This window comes from Bombyx mori, chromosome 1 (genome assembly GCF_030269925.1).
Source record: "Bombyx mori chromosome 1, ASM3026992v2".
Classification (NCBI taxonomy): domain Eukaryota; kingdom Metazoa; phylum Arthropoda; class Insecta; order Lepidoptera; family Bombycidae; genus Bombyx; species Bombyx mori.
In genome coordinates, this window is record NC_085107.1 from 4,242,898 (window position 1) to 4,264,383 (window position 21,486).

The window sequence follows — 21,486 nt, forward strand, 5'->3', positions numbered from 1 at the left end:
TATTTCAATATTCGAATTTAGCGAGTGAAATTGTATAGCGTATTTTCCCCCGCAAAATAGCTTTCCGCTCGGAATACGCTCATAGGAAATCGTGTGTACTGGACGGAACATCAATAGTCGAGTGTAAACATTTATACAATAGTGTGTAGGTAATGTTTACGCGCAGTTGAAGATCCATTTATATAATCTTTTTATTAATTTTTGTGTAATTTACTTTATGTGCATGTTTTATTTTAATATATCATAGCAATATATTTTTAATAAACATACGTAACCTAAATATAAATAATGAAATTGTTTACGTTATGATAATTTCGAAGATGAGCTTTTATATATTTTAAGCGGTGTTTAAAATAATAATTCGAACTGGAAATTGTAATATTTTTTTCCGTAAAAGCTCTGAGTTATCCTCTTTTCGCGTCTAAAGAATTTTTACTTCGAAAATCAGACACCAAAGATTATTAAGTTAAATAAAGAGTAGATTAGTTAGTAGGAGGCCTTGACCTAATTCTAACTTTTTTTAAAGTTTCATTTCAATATGAATCAACTTTTATCACTACAGTTTTCTTAGAACTTTATCTGCTTCGTTTCTGTATTATTGATATTTTATTCTTTATGTATTTGATTAAAAATTTTAGTTTATTAACTTAGTTTTTTAATTATTTATTTATTTAGGAGGTTCATGTAATAATCATAGTGCTATAAAACTTTATTTTGTAAACATTCATATGCTAAGATTGTTCATTGACAAGCTTTAAGCATTTTTGGGATTTTAATATTGAATTATTAGTAAAAGTGATTCAAAACGAACGCTGATATTTCTGTTTAAAAAAAGAAAGAACACAATTTAATTAAACGAGCCCTGCCGTGTCCGTATGAAAATATCATTGCGAGTCAAAGCGAGCTGCTGTAGCGAGAATCTATATATTAATACGTGAAGCAAAAACTTTGTACCCATTTTTTCGAAAATTGCGCGGACGGAGGAGTATGAAATTTCTCACACTGATAGAGAATACAGAAGGAGTTCATAATGCTAATATTTTTTTTAAATAATGCGTAAAAGATATTTTAAATCAATAAAGAAAACATTACTCACAGTACCATTTATTCGACACAACACATAAGTTTATAAAAACATACTCTTTGTTAAAGTCTGTGGTCGAATTGAAAATAGATTCATATTATTTGTCTTTAAAATTATTGATCTTTAGTGCAGTTTTGGCGAATACTGCGATTAAATTATCGAACTATATAGTGTTTGACAATAGAACCATAATAATCTTTAAACTTATAATTTCATTTAATTATAGTCGAATTTCGACTACTGCGGGGTCACTAGTATTACTATTAACGCACACAACAACGCCCAGTCACTCACAGCGGCGACGGTGTACCGCGGTATGTAAATACCTAGATGTAGGATGAATTGGATTTCACCCTAAGCGATTTGATTGCTCTGCTCGCATCGTCTAGCAGTAATGACTTGTAGTCTTGTGAATTGCTTATATCGTATCAAACCTAACCAAGGAAGCTTAAATAGCGTGTCTAATTAAATTAACTAGAGGTCCCGCAGTAGTGGACATTCGACTATAATTAATTGGAATTGTAAGTTTGTATACTATTATGATTGTATTTTATACTTCTATAATCATAAATTTCGCCAAGATTACACTATAAAAAATACAAAAACAAAGACAAACAATATTTAATCTCAATTTGACAATAGACGTCGAGAACAAAAGTTTGACAATAAATAGTATGCATGCGTGTGTGCGTCAAATACATGGTGTGTAGTGTGTGTAATGTTTTCTTTATTGATTTAATGTATCTTTTATGCATTATTTAAAAAAAATAGCATTGTGCACTTCTTCTCTATATTCTCTATAAGTGTGGAAAATTTCATACTCCTCCGTCCGCGCAATTTTCGTAAAAAGGGATACAAAGTTTTTGATTCACGTATTAATATAGAGATATACAATTTGGTTTAATTGGCTCTGGAGAATATGTCCCGAAAATCGTCGAGTGTCCTTACTCAGATAACTTTGTTGCGAATCTGTTGATTTGCCCGTGCAGTAGACTTGTTGATTTTGATGTAGACGAGAATTTATTATGGGCTTGTCTCTTATCAAATATATCGGTTTTTTGCTTTAAGCTATTTTTTATACAGCCAAAAATAGCTCTTTAAAAAAATTAGGTCCGTTGCGTTTTGACTATGTACCTAATCGATAGACTGAATATTCATTACATCATTTACATACGTGTGTACCAGCTTAAAGCTAGTGACTTTCTCCGTCATTCTGGTGTTTTTTAAACGATACGTATGTTTTGTTTTGTTTTCAAACTTTTTCCTGTCATATGTGAAACTTTAGTTTTTAAATATTCATTATCAATGAAAAAAAAAAAAACTAGAAGGCAACATTGCTGTTAACTAATAAAATTGCCGCCAATTTCCGAAGAGCCTCGCAACTTCTCAAGTCTCAAGTTAAAAGTACACACTGCGTAGTATTCCTGAACACACTTTACAAAATGAACAAACAAAACTGTCGCCTACTTAGATCACTTTAAAACTTATATGAACTTTTAACCATTAATATGACGTAGTTCAATTTTTTAAATTAGAATGTCGTAATGTGCTGACAATGCAATTAAGTAGAAAAAAAACATGAAATTCGGCAAGTTGAATTACAGTTGACAATTATTCAACCGACCTCAGAAATAAACGAGTTTCTGGATTCGACTATATTTTTGATGTGTGTTACCTTTTTCTTTTTCTTAATAAACCGATCTTTAAAACTCTCTTCTTGAGACCAAGTGCTTCTCCTGTGGTCGTGTTAAAATTTTCTAAGTTATTGAGTTATCCTTTCTAATGCCTTTTTGATTGACTTTCGATGACATTATTCTAATTTTATTTTGTTAAATTCGTGTTTTCTTTTTTGTAAAATTTCATCACTACTCTTTCGACGATGCCAATGACAACGATATGAGAACGACATATAAATCTTTAATTTAATATGAATACTTATACGATGTCCGTCTTTACGAACGTTAGTATGTATATTTGCTAACCATATAACTTATCACTTACCTTACCAGTGGCACAGTGTCGTTATGCTTTCATTATAATTGAATTGTTGAGCTAGATACTACGAGTAGACAATGTCAATTTTATTAATTGTATCAATATTATGAGTTCGGTTTATCATTTTCTTAATTGCAACGTTTCTTTGATCGTTAGGCTACATAGGTAGGTTGCGATAGTATATCACTTTTTTTTATGAATCTTATTTCTAGGCCATTCCCGAGCTTTAACGTGATCACCGTAGAAGGAACGAAATATTTTGTAAACTTAACAACAAAAATGTTCGACGATTATATCTACTTTAGCAAAAAAAAACGATTCTTTTTAACCGTTTCCACTAAAGGCCGAGGCACTCAGTACGGATATTTTTTTATTTTTAATATTTATTATTATTTTTGTATCAGAACTTTCATCTACGTGAACGATTTTAAAAGCTCATTTTGTCCATGTCAATTTTATCAAGATCTGATTAGTACTTGAATTGATTTGAGTATTGAGTTATTCTTAATAATAGGTTCTCGGTTTTCTTCTTCATTAAGCATTTGTATTACTTCCATCTTATAATAATGTTGCTTTTAGAATATGGGAGAGGTGTCTTATTCAACATTACATAAATTATAAATATACATATAGGATATAATTGAACTTTTTTGGTTTTAATGAAAAATAATAAGGAGGTTGATGATAGTTAATAATTTCGTGGCTTCAGTAATATTCATAATGAACGAAGCATGTTTTCTCCAATCTGATATTGACGTCCTAACTGGTTTACTGCGGAGCGACAGCGGCGGGACTGATTCATGCTAATTCGATTGAACAAGCGAGGCTGTATTTTATTTTATATTAGGTCTTGCATTTTCTCTTGGAAACTCGAAGCCGCGCCGTTTTTAATGTTTATTTTAAGAAAATCTGTTTATTTTAAGAAAACCAGTAAAAGTACACAGAATCATTTGACTTTTTAGGAGAGTTTTCGTATTGCCTTGTATAAAATATAGACATAGATTTTATTTTATTTTTGTTATATTCGTGTGCGTTTGTTTGTGTATGTGTAGATGTGTGTAATAGAAATCGCATTAAAATACTACTACATACTCGTACCTATATATGTCGGCGCGTGTTTTTATAAACCATTAGTTCATGACTAATAAAGATGGGACGACAAACAACAGGTGCAAGCATTCATCGAAAACAACACGTGCAAGATAAGAGTCGTAAACAACATCGTACCACCACGATACCTTGCTATAAAAACGCTCCGTTGTTGTCCTGAGTTTCTCGCCGGATCTTCTCAGTGGGTCGCGTTTCCGATCCGGTGGTAGATTCTGCGAAGCACGACTCTTGCTAGGGTTCGTGTTAGCAACGTCATCAGGTTTGAGCCCCGTGAGCTCACCTACAAAAGTTAGGGTTACGCTGACATAGCCTCTCAAGGCTCTCAGCTTAGGTAGGAAAAAAGAAAAAAAAAAAAAAAAACTCGAGCTGAGAAGCGAGCGAGTCGCCGTGTCGGACGGAGCGCTCCTGCGTAGTATGCGCTCTGAGTTAACATTTCTGGTTTTATTGACTTACGAAGACCGCCCGCTTACCATGTCGCTACCCGAAAGTGGAAATACTCCAACATATATACCTATTCAGGTCATAAATTCTGTCACATGTTTAATGTAAAATAATTGAAACAAGTTTATTCATTATGTAACCATTCATATACCAAAATAAACTTAACAAACATAGATTCTTATGACACTAAAGTTTATTCAAAATGACCTCTGTGATTTTGAATACAGGCCTTCAATCTGCGCGGCCAGTCGTCTATCGCAGCACGAACGAGGTCCATGTCAATATCGGCGGCTGCCTTAATCAAGGATGTCTTGAGTGACTCCAAATTGGGATGAGGCTTTGAGCACGCCTTTTCCTCCAAGTGTTGCCATATCTTCTAATCTAACGGATTCAAATCTGGACTGGAGGAGGGCCAGTCTTCGTGCCGGATGAAGTCGATTTCACGCACCGCCAGCCAGTCTTGTGTGCTCTTCGCTCTATGAGCTGGCACCGAATCTTGTTGGAATACACAGTGCCTGTTATTGAACATGGTATGAGAAACAGGTTCCACAAGGTTCGTCAGGACTGTATTTTGACACACAACTGCATTCGTGTTTACACCTTTCTCACAAAAATGTACCTCTGTTAAGCCCCAATAAGAATCTCCCAACCATACCATGAGCGAGGATGGAAAATGACCTCGTTGAACACGCGGAATACGGTTGCTCGCTTCTTCACTACTGTGTGCGTACACCTTATCATTTTGTTTGTTGTAGCTCTCTTCTACGGTAAAAATTTTTTCATCCGAAAAAAGAATTTCCCGATATATTTTTCCCGCGTACCGCTTCAACAAAGCGTGGCATCTCTTCAGTCTCAGAACCATTAGACGAGCATTCAAACCATGTCCTGTTTTTCTTCGATATGCCCGAAGCCCTAAGTCTTCATTTAACACCCTTTTCACCGTGGTTCTGCTTAACCCCATCTAAAGAGCCAACAGTTTCTGCTTACGTTTGGGATTTCTTTGAATTCGCGCCTTCACAGCTTTTATCACTGCTGGAGTCCTAACAGACCGAGGGCGACCACTTCTTTACCTGTCATCTACACTAGAGTTTTCATTGTATCATTTGATGGTACGTTAAACGAATCTTTTGGTTATATTAAATTTTTTCAGTATGTTAAAAATTTTAATTGGCGCGTAACCGCAACGATGCAACGCAATAACTGAAACACGGTCTTCTTTAAGCGTCCACTCCATATTTAAAAATGAGTAAAAATTCTAAAAGTATACATTTTTATTTTCATGAACAATTCGAAATTCGAATTCAATAAACTTTTTTGTGGCCAGCATTCTAAAAGAATAGTTTTTACTGTGTGACAATACTTATGACCTGACTAGTTACAGTACTGTCATCGTTTAGTCATAATCTTCTCTCGTTTTATTTGGAAAAGTTGTATTTTTCTCCTACCTACGCCGAAAGTTCGGTTTTCGTCCCGCTGTACAGGGAAGAAAGTCTAACTTTCCCTCCCTAGGTACTGACAAGTGCGCCTGCGCGTTAGTGTCTATGTCTGCTCTCACGCACCTAAAATTCTCCGCCATTGTTGTGCTCGGGTAGTCAGAAGTATTAAACAAAGATGAGTTCATCAGACAGTTCTTATTCAATTAGTAGTAGTTTATTTAAAAATCAGTTTAATTGTTTTTATATGAGAATGGGGGAGCTCCGCACCCCTATCCCCCGCCAGATCTTCACCCCCGGACCCCCCGGGGCTTCGCCCCTGGACCTCGGCTCGGTACTCCACGAACTTTTGGCCTGGTAGGAGAAAAAATAGTATGTGCACCGCGGGAAAAAGTAGGACATCTCATCCCGCGTGTTTGCCAATTTTACACGCGGGAGGAAATGTCCTACTTTTCTCCCTTGGTGCACAATGTACTATTATTGATTATATGATAGATACCCTTAGATACATATGAGATGAAAGTGCCAATGTGTTTTTTCTTAAATGTGTCATTGTTTCAGGGCAGACGTAGACAGGCAGTATAGTGAGAGTACAGTACAGACAGTAGATATGAAAATTCATTTACCGATTCACACTACGCCTTCTTTCACTTTTGCTTGTGTACATGAAATATGTATGATTATTTTCCATTTATAAAGTCGTACAAAAATCTGCTATTACTGATCAACATTATTTTACAATTAACTCTTATTTTCAGAATTATATATTACGGAATTTTTTAAATAAAAAATCTTCAGTCTGATTCCATGTACTATATTTAAGATATTAATCTTAATGATCTATAAGATATTAATCTAACACGAATACAGTTATATAACTATAATAATCTTTTAATTACTGAAATTTTACAGTACTGGAAATAATACAACGTAGTAAGAAGATGTTTAGCAACATAAATGCGAGTAATTTTATTAAAGAATCCCTTATTTTAGTTTTCATTAAATCTTATCAATTCATAATAGACAGTTATTCTATAGTTCTATTCCAATTAGGATTGACTTATAGACTAACATTCAAATATTACATTAGACCATTAAGTTTGATTGAGATGTTTGTGTATGACAGTAGAAACTATATTATTATAGATTATGTTATACTTCTCAAAATACTAAGCATATTCCTATTTAAGAAAAACATTAAAGTTATATAATGTATTTTTCTGCATACGGAAAAATACTTAATATTGTTTATAATTGTTTACATATACATTATTCTATAATTTCACATTTAAAATGATTTTAATGTAGTTTAAATTACCAAATTAGTGAAATCTGATCACCATCTTCTTTCATTGTTTCAAAAATGTATTGAGGTTTTTTCAAATAAACCAACCATTCTCAAATGATGCCCCGTGATGTAATAATTGTTTTTATTAATGACTATACAGATTACAGGAATACGTACTACCGATTTCTGCCAGCAAATAATTATAGATAGCTTACTTCCCGGACGCTTTTATATAATAAAATTAACTACGCACCAATAATTGCCTTAATTTCTTTTGTTTTCTTCGATGTAATGAAAAATATCGAAAAGAAAGTGTTCAATCAAGGCTTGAATCATTGTTGAAAATGTTATTCATTGAGTTATTTATTTAGAAATTGCGTAAAGATACTTTTAAGTGACTAATAACCTATCCTGTTTCAATTCAACGGTTCGGTCTAATGAAAAAAGGTTTTTACGATAGGAAAAGCTATTTGCATAATTTAACCATATCATTTTAAAATATTGTAAACTAAAGAAACATAATAAGTTCTAGTCCTCAATCCTAGTTTGCAGATGAGATTATTTCAGTTTGTTAGCCATTCCATATTATTTTAAATATAAGATTAATAGTTTAGCAGACTTATGTCTACACTACGTATAAGAACTACTTCTGGAATCTTTTAAAACGAATTCCTTGCGAGTTCTTTGAAGGAGGAAAATTCTTTAATTTGCTTTTTCCCTGAATTATTCACTAATATTGAATACTGGTGTTCGGTCTATCTTTTGCTTTCACATTTCTCATATTATTAAAGGAACTATTATTTTACTATGTGTTTATGATTCTTTAAAGTTATCTGGCAATTGCGGTCAGGTTTTTTTCTAACATTGGCTTCAAACTATTAAACTGGAAAAGAATAAAAGTATTACAAACCGGATCTATCGTAACTACAATTTTTTACATTTTGAATTCGTGTGAAAGAAATTAAACTGATTTAGATATAAAAAATGTTGAAAAATATTACAATGGGAAGAAACAGGGTCCGTCTGCTTCTGAAAGATTACATTGGTTTTTAATTATTAACCGAAAACAATGCGAATACTTCGAATTTATTTCAATACAGGATTAAAAGACTATATTCTTATTGGCTAAACCTAAAGGACCATTAACAAAAATTAAACAGGTGCATTAAAAGAAATGAAATTAAGAAAACACATTAAAAAAGTCTCCCAACATGACTGGTAATTCCTCAGATTATATTAATGTTTTATCGTACTGTTGTGAAACTTTTTTAATAGTTACCTATGCTATGTCCCTATTCCGTTATGTACAAGCGACGTCCGACGTGTGTCAAGTTAAGGGGATCTTCGCCAGTTTCTATAGAAATTTTCTGGTATATTTCCAGTAACAGCTCCAGCGACTTATTCTTTTCGTACAGCTTATAAAGCTCATAGAAATGTACGGTCGCTGCAAAGATCAGCATAAAAACAAACACTATTTCTCTCAACATCTTAACGCTAATTCTTAATTTTATAATAGGATTTATAATATAAGAAAAACCGAACGGTTTAATGAATGACGATCTAGTGAGCACTTAACGAGTTTCAAAAGTACAATTAGGTCCACACGTGTGGAAGGGCATAACAAAGTTGTAGTCCAGCACGTATGCTTCGAGGGGTCGGGCAGGGTTCAGATATTTTCCCTGAACGTTGGCTGCCGCCCAACGTGTGCAGGGATCGTTTGAAAATATTACTGCCGCTGCGTCTACGAACTCCCAGAGTAAGTGTAAAGTTTTATATCCTTGAAACCTGAAACATTTCAAATAAATGAAAATCGTGAAATAAAATACCAATTTCTATACGTCAAATGAGTTTGGAAATAAAAAATTAATTCATTAATTATTTTTTATGAAACAGCGCGGGCGACGCGGTTGCGGCGTAGCATCGCCTACACGAGCTAGAAGAATCCTTAATGTAATATTTAGATCGTAAAGAATTTCCAAAAACATTAAATAGATATAGAGTTAGTTGTGAAATACGTGTTTAGTTCTAAGATAAAATTTAAAAAGATGATTCTATTTGTAGTGTGTTATTTAAGTTAATCTAGATACTTTGTCATTTCTACGAATCTTAGATTTGATTAAAAAACAGTACTACAGTGTAGTCATACGTACTGCTGTATATTATATATGTTTTTGTATATTCTATGATTTTCGTGAAAATTATTTTCATCTTACTGTTTTGTATACGGTTTTTCAATCAAATACATTATAATATTATTTCAACCTTTTCATTTAAATCTTTACCTGTTTTATTGCAAATTTATTTCTTCTTACACTTTGGAAATCTTATGCCTATATCTGACCACTAATTTAACTACTCTACTGCATAAAGATCTTGAATCAACATTATTTGTCTATACTATTTGTGGTGTTAAATTTCTTGGTTCAATTGTTGATTGAAAAATTAGAATCTATTACAGATCCCTAGTACAATTTTGTGTCATGTTGGTGTTTTATATAATGTTTTATGTAATTATTGGCTAATTTACACAATAATAGCTACTCGAAGACGACTGTCTGAAAAACAATTGGAAGTTGCCTTCGTACGAAGGATAGATATAAGAAATTATCGTCTGGTCGTATACGTAACACTATTTTGTCTAAATAAGCCAGAAATCATTACTGAAACAATTATATTTTAATTGGTTATTTACAAAAGTTACTGAAAGATGATCTAATAACATAGTTTTCCGACTCCGCGCCTGATGTACTTGACATGAATGTCGAAAAAAAGCGATTATGAAAAATTTACTACTTGTTAATTTTACATCTTAGAAATTCTTCCAGTAAATTCAAACAAGATTCAAATCAGTGTAATAACAGTTATTTAGAATGAATATTACTTACATTCCAATATCATACAGTAAATTAGGATGTTAGTTATATATGGCTTGAACTAAACCCAGTTTGATAGTTTGAAGTAGTTTTAGGTTAATAGAAGAATGAAACAAAGTCTTACTCTTGAAAATATGCTTTGAGTCTTTCGTAGGTGTAACTAGGTGAATTTTGATAAACATTTTTTAGAAATAGAACATTTTGAGGATGCGACGCCGGAACAACGACTCGTGGAGACGGATAAAATGGCGGAGGCAGCACTTGGTACGTTGGAGGCTGATAATAATTCATCTGGTTATACTCATAGGCTGGCTGCACTGCGAATATATTTGGAACGTAGTGCGATGGGGGTTGCGGTGGTTCGACCGCATGCCAGTTATCTTCTCTAATAGGCCGCCCATAAATAGACGGCCTTGCGGAATACCTCTCCATTCCATTTCTTAGCACTAGTTGAGTTCGTCTCAGTTGTTCAATTCGTCGCGGACATCCATCACCCAACCCGCATTGACATGGTATATCGATTCTTTCTCCGATATAACTGGTGCTTGGAAGTTGTGTCGGGTCATCGCCACTCATACGTCGGACGGGCTTGAACGCGGACTGATGGGGTCTGTATAAATCCGCCCGAGCGGCGTCGTATGTGGCTTGAACTGCTTCCCAGTATGTCCTTATCTGTTCGCTTTGCCGATCAGGAAAGGGCCATGGATACGCCTCGTTGGAGTAAGAAAAGTGATATTGAAAATTAATGGATTCCCTTTGAAATAGGTCTGTTCAATTCTGATGCCTTAAATTCCGTTTCCCAGGAACGCGAAGTTGCATAATTGTCTATTGCATTAGAAGTGGAAGTTTCGTGGACAATTGTCGTGATAACTATTAATTAAAAATGCGATACTGAATTATGTATCAAAATAATGAACTAACAGGAATTGTTTCTTTTAAATTCATGGCATTTAGAGCCTTTGTTTTTATTTTGAGGCATCAGACCGAACGCTATGAAACTTTCTAGACAGTGAGTTTTATCTCCCTAACAATGAAAATGCACACAGATTTTAAGGTAACTTGATGGCAAATAAGTTAAAAAACTTTGAACACGTTTGTTATAAAAGAAATGCAGCTCTAAATATAAGTTAATAATATCGTTTTTTCTTATATGAAAATCAGGTTCAGGTCAGGGGGGTCAGGGTGAAGAGGAAATTATTTTTAGCAATTACGTAAAAATAAATTAATAATAAAATTATAAATTATATATCTAATTTTAGATTTTTTTAAATATAAGGGTTGACAGTAAATATTCAGAAAACTTAAGTTAGTGGTAGTGTAATCATTCTAAGTTGTAAACAAGCAAATTGAAAAATACTGTGAGTCGTAAAAATTGGGCAAACTCTGTGAAGTCAAGAGTTTCGGGTTTTAAATCGACAGAAGACTTACAATAAAACTATCTGTCAAATTACATTCTACTCGCAACCATCATCAGATTTAAAAGTTTTGAGTGGAGATTTGTCTTATCCTTTTAATGCTCCTAAAAAACAGATGAACCCTTCAGGTGTTGAGTAGTTACAGGAGCCTGTAGAGCGCTATCTGACATTTCCTCGGACCTACTTCGGAACAACTACAAACATTGACATTAAATTCGAAATGCTTCGAAAGAAAATAATCGATGAAAAATGTGGAAGTTTTCAATGAAAGTATTGGAATCCGCGCGAGCTATGCAGCCTTGGACCTTGAATGTATGCTGGAAATAGTGGACGATAGAAAATATTTTCTGCGAATATTGTGAATTGAAAAGAAAAGATTGTTGATGTTATAACCTAATTATTGTAATCTTTGTAAAAGCGCTAACAGTCCACATAGTATATTTCTTAAGCGATTGCTGTATATAGGTGTTTAGCTTCAAATTCAATTTATATTCAAAGTTTAGAATTTTTTTTATTATTATCTTAAAATTCGCAAAACTAAAATTAAAAAAAATGAAGGTAGGGCAAAAAAAATCCATGTCAAGTCAAGAATTTGGATCATCAAGAAATTAAATCAAATCAAATTGAATCAATCAGAATTTGAATCAAGCCAAGAATGTTTGAAAAATTGAATTTGAAGTTAAAAACCTATAAATAAAGCCAATGTCCGCCTACCTTAAGATATGAAAATGAACTTTAAATTATACGCGTATATTTAATCTTATGTAATTAGGCTGCGTAGTTAGATCGCATAAAACATGCGCTCAATATCGAAAGATCCGTTTCAAAGTTTCACAGCACTTAAAACCCCACTCAAACTTAAATACAGTACTTTTAAAAATTTACAAACGTGCAAAGCTAAAGTTGAAAAAGTGTTACCTTACGGACGCAGTCAATTTGAAACAAGCGCAGCTCCAACAATTTTAACAATGCATAGAAATTTTACATTGTTAAGAACACAATATATTCATGCCTTTCAGCTCACAGACACGTCGACTTTATCGAGACAAAAATCACAAAACGAAACGTTTTGAGCGAGTTAAATCAAATTTATATCTTCAAGCTATTATTATAATAACAATATAAAAAGTACTTTTAGGCAGACACTACTTCAAATTTCATCTCAGGTTGAAGTACAATTCCAGTACCAAGACGCGATTACAAATAAAAGTTGCAAGAAGCCGGCCGTGGGCTGTATTAAGTTCCTCTCGAAATATACTCAAACGTCTTTAAGTAGCTTAAAGTACTGATTTTAAACAATTGTTTTGTATCGTAAAAGATTCTACGTAAATATAATAAAGGAGAAGACCTTTAATTTATAAATGAAATACATTATAATATTGAATCAATCACGCCTACGCCTGTCTGTCTCCGCAACGTTATCTGAAAGACAAAGATCCCATACAACAATACACCATGTTTTCATTATCTATTGTATCATGAAAAGTTTAACTTCAGACTAGTCTTTCGATCTCATATTTCGAGTCGCAATTTTATGACCTCAAGTGACCCTAAACACTAAGTGAGACAATTGACCGTTGTCTTGCTAGAATAATAATTAAAATTATTTTAGAATAGCATTTCTTTTGCTCCCTGATCGTGAATGGCTACCATCGTTTTTCGACATCAGCAATACCAGAAGCACAGCCAAGTCGATGCCTACCTTTTAAGTTTCCTTTTAAGTTAAGTACTTTCCGCAAACCATGCTTACATTTATTTTACGATTTAAATTAGATCATCAACCTTTTATCTTTGAAATTTAAATGATGATGCATTATTTACTATTCTCAATTGACATTCAATATGGTGTATCAAACTGAAACATTTGAATATAAAACATGAACAAACCCGTAATCATAAACTAACGTCCAAAACTATGATTTTCAATTATAACTGTTTCACAGAGTTGGATAGCAGCACAAATAGATTGAGTATTATCGATTGCAGAGGCTTACGTTGGTCGCAGAGAAATACAGAGTTATTTTACATTAAACCTATTGCATCGGAAGATACGTTGTTCACGTTGTGAATTTTATCGCCATAGTTGAACCGAAGGCTCCGCAAAAAAACCTCAGTCATTGGATATGACGATTTATTGAATTACGACGATTAATTGAAGACAGTTAAAATGTATTAAAAACTAGCTGACCCGGCAGACTTCGTAGTGCTTTAATTGATAAATAAAAGATCTAAACTTTTGCATAAAATAAACTTAAAACAAACAAAAGGAATCCGTCCGACGGACGGGGACACGTCAAAGAAAAACAAAATTGTTATTTTTATTTCATTCCGAGGATTTTTATATTTATCTACCTTTTAAACCTTCTCTGGACTTCCAGACCAAAATTAGCAAAATTCAAGACCAAAATTAGCAAAATCGATCCAGCCGTTCTCGAGTTTTAGCGTAACTAACGAACAGCAATTCATTTTTATATATATAGATAGATAAAGATTATAAATAATTACGAAAACTATGAGACAGTGGAAACAAGACTAAGACAATAAAATATTTACTTTACAATATGTTTCAACTATGAGCCATGTATTAATTATTTTTTGTTGCTTAAATCACCCACCACGTGTCAACCATTATATTTGCAATCATATAACAATATAATGAAAAACTTCTTTTCTCTTTAAAACTTCTTTGCCATCATGTTACCAAGTAAGCATAAACAAAAATAAAATTTGTAGAAGGAAAATGTGAAGTATTCATTTTGTGTGTGAAAATGAGGCTGTGTATATTTAGTGTAGCAGGAGATTGTCGCGAAACAGTCGTTTCTATCTATGACAATTGGAGAATTATTCTCTATTTAGAAATTGCTCACACCAAAGTGTAATTTAAAATCGATGGTTAGTATCAGCGTCGGTATAAACTTGTAATATCAACGATTATAATTTGTGCTACGATCGCGAAATATCCCGTTTTATTGCGGTCTAAAATTTTATCGATAAAGTATTTAACAGGTATAAAAGCCACTTAAAAGTAATATACTAAAGATATATGTAGTTAATTATTTAGTATTGTTATCTTTCTAATACATTTTATGAGTATTTTATAGTTTTAGAGCATTCGTCACCAACTTACATTTGTACGCGACTGCACATAGACTTTCCCGAGAAGAGTGAACGAAAAAAGTGGCAGAAAAACGCATTCACAATAAATAATTTCAGCTAAAAAAGATGCTTCACAAAACTGCCGATACAAATCGAAACTAAGCGGAACAATTTAACAGGGACGCTTTGAAAACTTTTGTCTTTTCCGAGTCTAAGTTGTTGTGGCCGCGTGTGAATTAAAACGTTACAATGTAATTACAAAGTGTGAAAACGTACGACGTGTTCTAGTATTTAAATGGCACGATTAAAAAAAGTTAGTTAAATTACTAAACTAGTCTATATTTTATTTGGATTTTTAAAGTTAAGTTTCCAAAGTAGAAGAAGAATAATGGTAATTATGTTGTTTCTTGAGTGTATTAGATACACGTAAACGATTGAAAAAATATCATAAAAAGGTTAAACAGCAAACAAAATAACATCAAACTATAACTTTGAAATGATGATGATCAGTATTAATAAATTATACATACCATTTTTCTTAGAAGTTCACTAGAATTCGATTTAGTTCTATGAATAACGCGAAAAACACTTGTTAATTTTATAAAACTAAATATTAATTTACCCACGCACGATACATTTAAGCCACTAACGGAAAGCTAGCGCGCCAGATACCTCGGCTAAGGTGCGAGTGGACGGTTTCTATTTGCAAGTTGGTATTCACTCCGGTCACAGTACTCCACTGAGCATGCGCAAGCCGATGGCACCCCGCATATTTCAAATGTCCAGGCTACATTACTATTATATATTGCTGTTTTAATATTCGCGTTATATACATATATCGGTGTACTGTTAAAATGTTGACTTATATCAAGCATTTTTTTATCAGTCTACTAGCCGTATGCTAGCTAGCTGCGTATTTAAAATTAACATTATTATTTATTGTCATCACTATTAACACTCTAGCCTATCCATTAAATATATGTATTTTCTACATGGATACCAAATGTCAATCGGATGCATGGTTATAACGGAAAATCCGTAAAAACCACTGTAGATTTATATATTAGGATAGATAATGAAATGTTTTCTGACATGCAATGCTCATTTATGTCCAATAAATAAAACGTCATCCGTCACATGTAAACACGTAGGCGTAGCTGAGAATAATTTTGCATCTTATTGTTAACGTGTGGGTAAAATATAATCAATAGCCAGTTGAGATTCACGTCACCGGTAACCTTCGCAATCTGAAGTTGTTTATGAAGGATTCTAATGAAGCTGATTTAAATTTTTTCGGGTGAATGGACGGTAACTTGCGCACCAAACATCTATTTACAACGTGAAAATCATGACGCTGATCTATGTATATATAGGTTTCATGTAGATCATCATTACATGCTATTCCATTTTTGTCTTACTACTTTGTTTTAAGTAATATTTTAACAACGTTATCCGACCGGAGTGTATTTTTTTTATCACTTTTTATAGTAAAGCTTGGCGGAGAACTATGCGTCTGATGGCGATGACGATGATGTTATCAACGGTCAAAAATTTCGGAGTCTCCAGAATATTTTGTATTGTTTTAAATTAAGCTTGTTAGGTGTATTTACTAGAACTGATCCTTAATATTTAACGAAACTTTGTATTTTAAATGCTAATATTGCTATGCAATTTAAATGGCAATTTAAATTCAAAGAAAGCACTAAAGCTTTCCCGGGCTGGTCGGTACAAGCGTGTCATAGACGTCAGACCTCGCGAATCTAGGTCGAGATCTCCTGGATGAGCCTGTAAACAAGCTCCATTATAAATGAAATAGAAAATTGCGTTTTATATTCGCTTGGTCTTCAGAATCGCAACACTCATACCTGTATCCCACGTATATAACGAAATCAATAATCTCAGGCGACGGCGTGCCTAGTTTTATTCACGTGTTTATTATTTTCGTTTCATGTTTATTGTATATGTTTTAAGCTTCTGGCTGAGCCTTTGCTCGCCCACCTGTCCTGGTGAAACTGGAAAGGCCTCCGGGCCACCAGTAATCATTCAATCATAAAATATATATATGTTTTAAATTATAATTGAAGGTAACGAAACGCGCAACCACCAATGGTATTTTATTCATTGAATAGATTTTGATTTTGTAGATTATAGTGATGTTGCAGTTAATGTGTTACGGTATGGAAGCAAATGTTTTGTTTCGCCGCCCGCAGCTTCCCATTCGTTTGTTTTTCTTTATGATGTAAACTGCGTGATTATTAGTTATTTCGTTTTTCGTAACTTCGTAATATTCCGAGTCGATCTGAATGCGCCATTGAAGCATTCCGTTTTGTTCCAAGCCTGTGGTAACTTTTCTGATGGATATGCGTAAACAAAAATACACAATAGGAAGTTTTGAAGTATCTCGACCGGAAGTTAATTGTTAAACCGATTAAAGTATTACGAACGACTGTCTCGCGACCGTGTTGCGTGCGTGTGCGTGTGTGTGTGTGTGTGTGTGTGTGTGTGTGTGTGTGTGTGTGTGTGTGTGCAATTTAAGGAAAATTCATTATAAAATTAGTATTTATTGTGTATTGAATAAGACATACATACTTACAGTGATCGCAAACTTGTAACGTAATATTCCGGAGTCCTGTGGGATTATGAAAATGAACATCGATTAGAAAATGTTTACTAATAAATATTTTAGATCTATAGTTACCTATTATGTGGAGCTGGTTTCAAATTACGTCTAACGTTAAGATACGATTACTTTGTACAAAAACACTATCTAGATAATTCCACGAAAGGTAACAGGCTGTACAGACCTTCTAGAGAATTCTTCTTTCTTTTTCTTCAATTATTATTATATGTTCTGATTTTAAATGTTATGCGATGTATGTAAAGTATATCTTTAGAAGAAGAAAAAAACGAGACTTTTTAACATCTTATCATATTTGCATTGTACTTAAAATAAAACAAATTTGTGCGTTTTTTCCTTAAGTTCGATCAGTTTAAAAACTCTCCACTCTTACTTTATGGTGTATATCGTGACACCATAGGCTAGACGTACGTCAGAGAAAGGCACCACCCCATCTCTCCCGGTGGGTGTAGTGCGCGGCGACAAAGGATACATCCGAGAATGGGCAGTAATGTTGTCTGTGCTTAACCACACACTGCGGTCAGCGTTAGCCAGTGTTAGGGCAGATTGTTAACCCGCACGGATAGTTACAGTACTTGGCAATAAATATTGCACATCGTACGTGGGAAAGAGACGGTTAATTTTTGCTTCGTAGATTCGTTATATCTGTCGCATATTACTCAATTGACATTTAATTTCCATAAATAACGGATCGATAGTGTTACGTCGCACACAGGTAACGCCGTACAACAAGAACAAAATTAGACGACTGTCTCTTTCTTAATATCGATGTGCAGTATTTATTGCCTGGTACTGTAACAACATCCTGTTTTTTTCCGGTGTGAAGCAGACACGAGCTCTAATTGGGTAGCTGTCATGTAATACTATTGAAATTACGACCTCATATCTGGGTAGTGGAGGAATTCACATTATTATATCAGTGAGCTCTGGTAACTAATTTCAGCTTTTAGCTCGTTTATACAACTACGCTTTAAAAAAAAGGAAAAAATTCTCGATCATAGGAGCGTAAACTTCACGAACGATTTAGAGACAACTCTTAAAAAGTGAACAGGTTTAAAAATGAAAATAAAGTATTCAGAAATAATTTCGCGCCGAGCACTCAATCATCTTTTGTGACATTGTATCCAATTTAAATTCTTTGATACAACAAGCTAAGTATAAACATAGTATGTGTGTATCTTTGCGAGTAAATTGGCTCGCTACGATCACTTTACTGAAGGGTTTTGAGGATAAAAACGGAACAACGAATCAACAGTGCCCTAATACTGTACTTCCAATACAATATTACCTTTGAAATAACAATAATTTAGCATTACGATCATACTGATTTCAGAATGTGTAAATTATAAATAGTATTTTTCTCGGTTTTCACAAGTTGTAAATATACATCAAACTACTTTTACCTTTTAAACTCGGTTTTTTTTTATTGTCATTATAAATAATATTTTCGACATATATTTTTTTTATTGCTTAGATGCGTGGACGAGCTCACGGCCCACCTGGTGTTAAGTGGTTACCGGAGCCATAGACATTTACAACGTGATGCCGCCAACCACCTTGAGATATGAGCTCTAAGGTCTCAGTATAGCTACAATGGCTGCCGCACCCTTCAAGCCGAAACGCATTACTGCTTCACGGCAGAAACAAGCAGAGTGGTGGTACCTACCCGCGCGGACTCACAAGACGTCCCACCACCATTAATTACGCATATTATAATTTTGCGGGTTTGATTTTGTGAACATTTGCCATGAAAACTGTCAAATGTTCACGATTGACTTCCACGGTGAAGGAATAACATCGTGTGATAAAAATAAAACCCGAAAAATTGTAATTTGTGTAATTACTGGTGGTAGGACCTCTTGTGAGTCCGCACTTACCCGTGCACCTCCTTGCCTATTTCTGCCGTGAAGCAGTAATGCATTTCGGTTTGAAGGGTGGAGTAGCCGTTGTAACTATACTGAGACCTTAGAACTTATATGTCAAGGTGGGTGGCGCATTTACGTCGTAGATGTCTAAGGGCTCCAGTAACCACAGGTGGGCTATGAGCTCGTCCACCAATCTAAACAATAAAAAACTTTGTATTGACCTGAATGTACATTAATGAATAATTTATCATACATAATGCCACTTAAACTAAAAAATAAAAAATAAATTTAATGTAAAAAAAGCGTGGGTTGCTTTTTAAGATATTATCAAAATGATAAGACTTCTACTCACATTATCTGTCATAAAATATTGAAACTATTGTCAACGCGCACCGCACACTTTTAATAAATTGATTTTCTATTTTTAGTTGGATTTTCTACAAAAGCGTATTTTTTAGTTTCTTTTTAAACTATTTTTTTATTAACTTAGGAATTACCTCAAAAAGCCCGATAGTTTTTATAAAGTTATTCGCATTTTAAAAAATTACGCGCAATGTCTGATTCTAATAACTGATTCTAAATTCACATAGATTACGTATTAAAATGATTCTAAAAGTCATTTTATTTATTTTATAAAAAATAATTATGAAATCTGAGAGAAAGAAGTCAGAGTCAGATTGTATTAGTTAGTCTCTGTGGCACTCCAGTTAGCGAGAATCACGAGTAGCGTAAATTAACACGAAAACCATCTTTCCGTTGTGAGTTTTCAAGATTTTTTTGTGGCACAACCTTAAAAGTGTACTAATTTTTAGCTAGAATGTTTCTTATATCATATATTGATACCCATATTTATGTATAATAAAGTAACAATGAAAACCTAAATTACAAAATCAAAGAGGTATGTATCGAAATAATTTAATTAATTTAAATGGTCATAATTTCGTAAGACGTAAAACGAAGATGTAAGATATATGATCACGAAGAAAATTAATGAGGAACTTGTTGTCTCATAATACTTATTAGAATCTTATAATAAAACTAGTGGAATTAAGCACGCAAAAATGAAGCATCAAAAATAATAATCATATTATTAAGATTCAGTATAAATTCAAGCGCGAAAGGAAACGAAACAAAGACGCGCCATTACCAGACCACTGAGTCCTAAACTAATTTTCCTCGGAACTTTTATTTATTGAGTTTTAATAAAATATTTTCTTCGCTCACCCTTGACACGTCCGCCCGGCTCTCGATAAAGCTTATTAATACATGTCTCCGTAGGTATCGTATAGGATTTCAGTGACGCAGTTGGATAAATAGTTCAAAGGATTGAAATAAATAATTGACGAAGCAATTATTAAATGAAACGGAGGAACTATGATCGACTTACGTTCGTGTCTTGTCACTAGCTCCAAACGTGTGTCTGAATATTGATTTTCATTGTACTCTGTATAACTCGATTGATTCTGTGGCCTTAGTTAGATGAGGTGCGTCCTGCTTCCAGCTTACGGGCCTTATGTCTACTGCGTAACTGTTCTATGCACCGACCACGGCTGCATTAGCTGTCGTCGAGACCGATTTGTAAATCACGACGTATCCATTTGAACTCAGTCGGGTATCATGTAAAACTATCTCTTGATACAACTGTACGCGTTATTCGAAAATCAATCTAATTTCTATGAGGAAAACGTTTCATGTTCTAAAATAACATAAGGGCATTTATTGATTTTTTACATATTTCAGCAAGGGAAAATGTTTTTGTGTAAAATACACCTAACTACATAATATGTATTCGTTTAATACCATGCATTCGTTATTTAAATATCACTTACTATCTATGCATGCAATCCGTTGAAATATTTCAGACTGTTTCTATTATTAGTCTTTTTTTTTCTTCATATACTTAATATGTGTGTAAAATAACGGAAACTGTCAGAAAGCTCACGGTTACGTATTTTTATATACTTATATATGATCATTGGGCAATCAACCTTGAATTATCTTCTTCTTTTTTTATTGCTTAGATGTGTGAACGAGCTCACAGCCCAACTGGTGTTAAGTGGTTACTGGAGCCCATAGACATCTACAACGTAAATAGCCCACCTTGAGATATAAGTTCTAAGGTCTCAAGTACAGTTACAACGGCTGCCCCACCCTTCAAACCGAAACGCATTACGGCTTCACGGCAGCAATGCGTTTCGGTTCGCATCTTTTCATCTTTTAATTTCATAAATACATTAATGTATCTTAA

The 21,486-nt window shown here is 33.7% G+C and overlaps 1 long non-coding RNA gene across 2 annotated transcripts; it reads right to left on the minus strand.

Annotated features, from left to right (window-relative positions):
- Nucleotides 1-6,861: 6,861 nt before the first annotated feature.
- LOC134199828 (uncharacterized) lies at nt 6,862-20,808 on the minus strand. 2 transcript variants are annotated; one of them, XR_009974472.1, is made up of 4 exons: nt 20,626-20,808; nt 17,329-17,364; nt 10,237-10,935; nt 6,862-9,136 (listed from the first exon to the last, which is right to left on the minus strand). It is a non-coding gene; the product is annotated as an uncharacterized LOC134199828 (long non-coding RNA). The 2 variants fall into 2 exon arrangements; XR_009974471.1 differs by having other exon boundaries at nt 10,349-10,935; nt 20,626-20,805.
- Nucleotides 20,809-21,486: the final 678 nt, after the last annotated feature.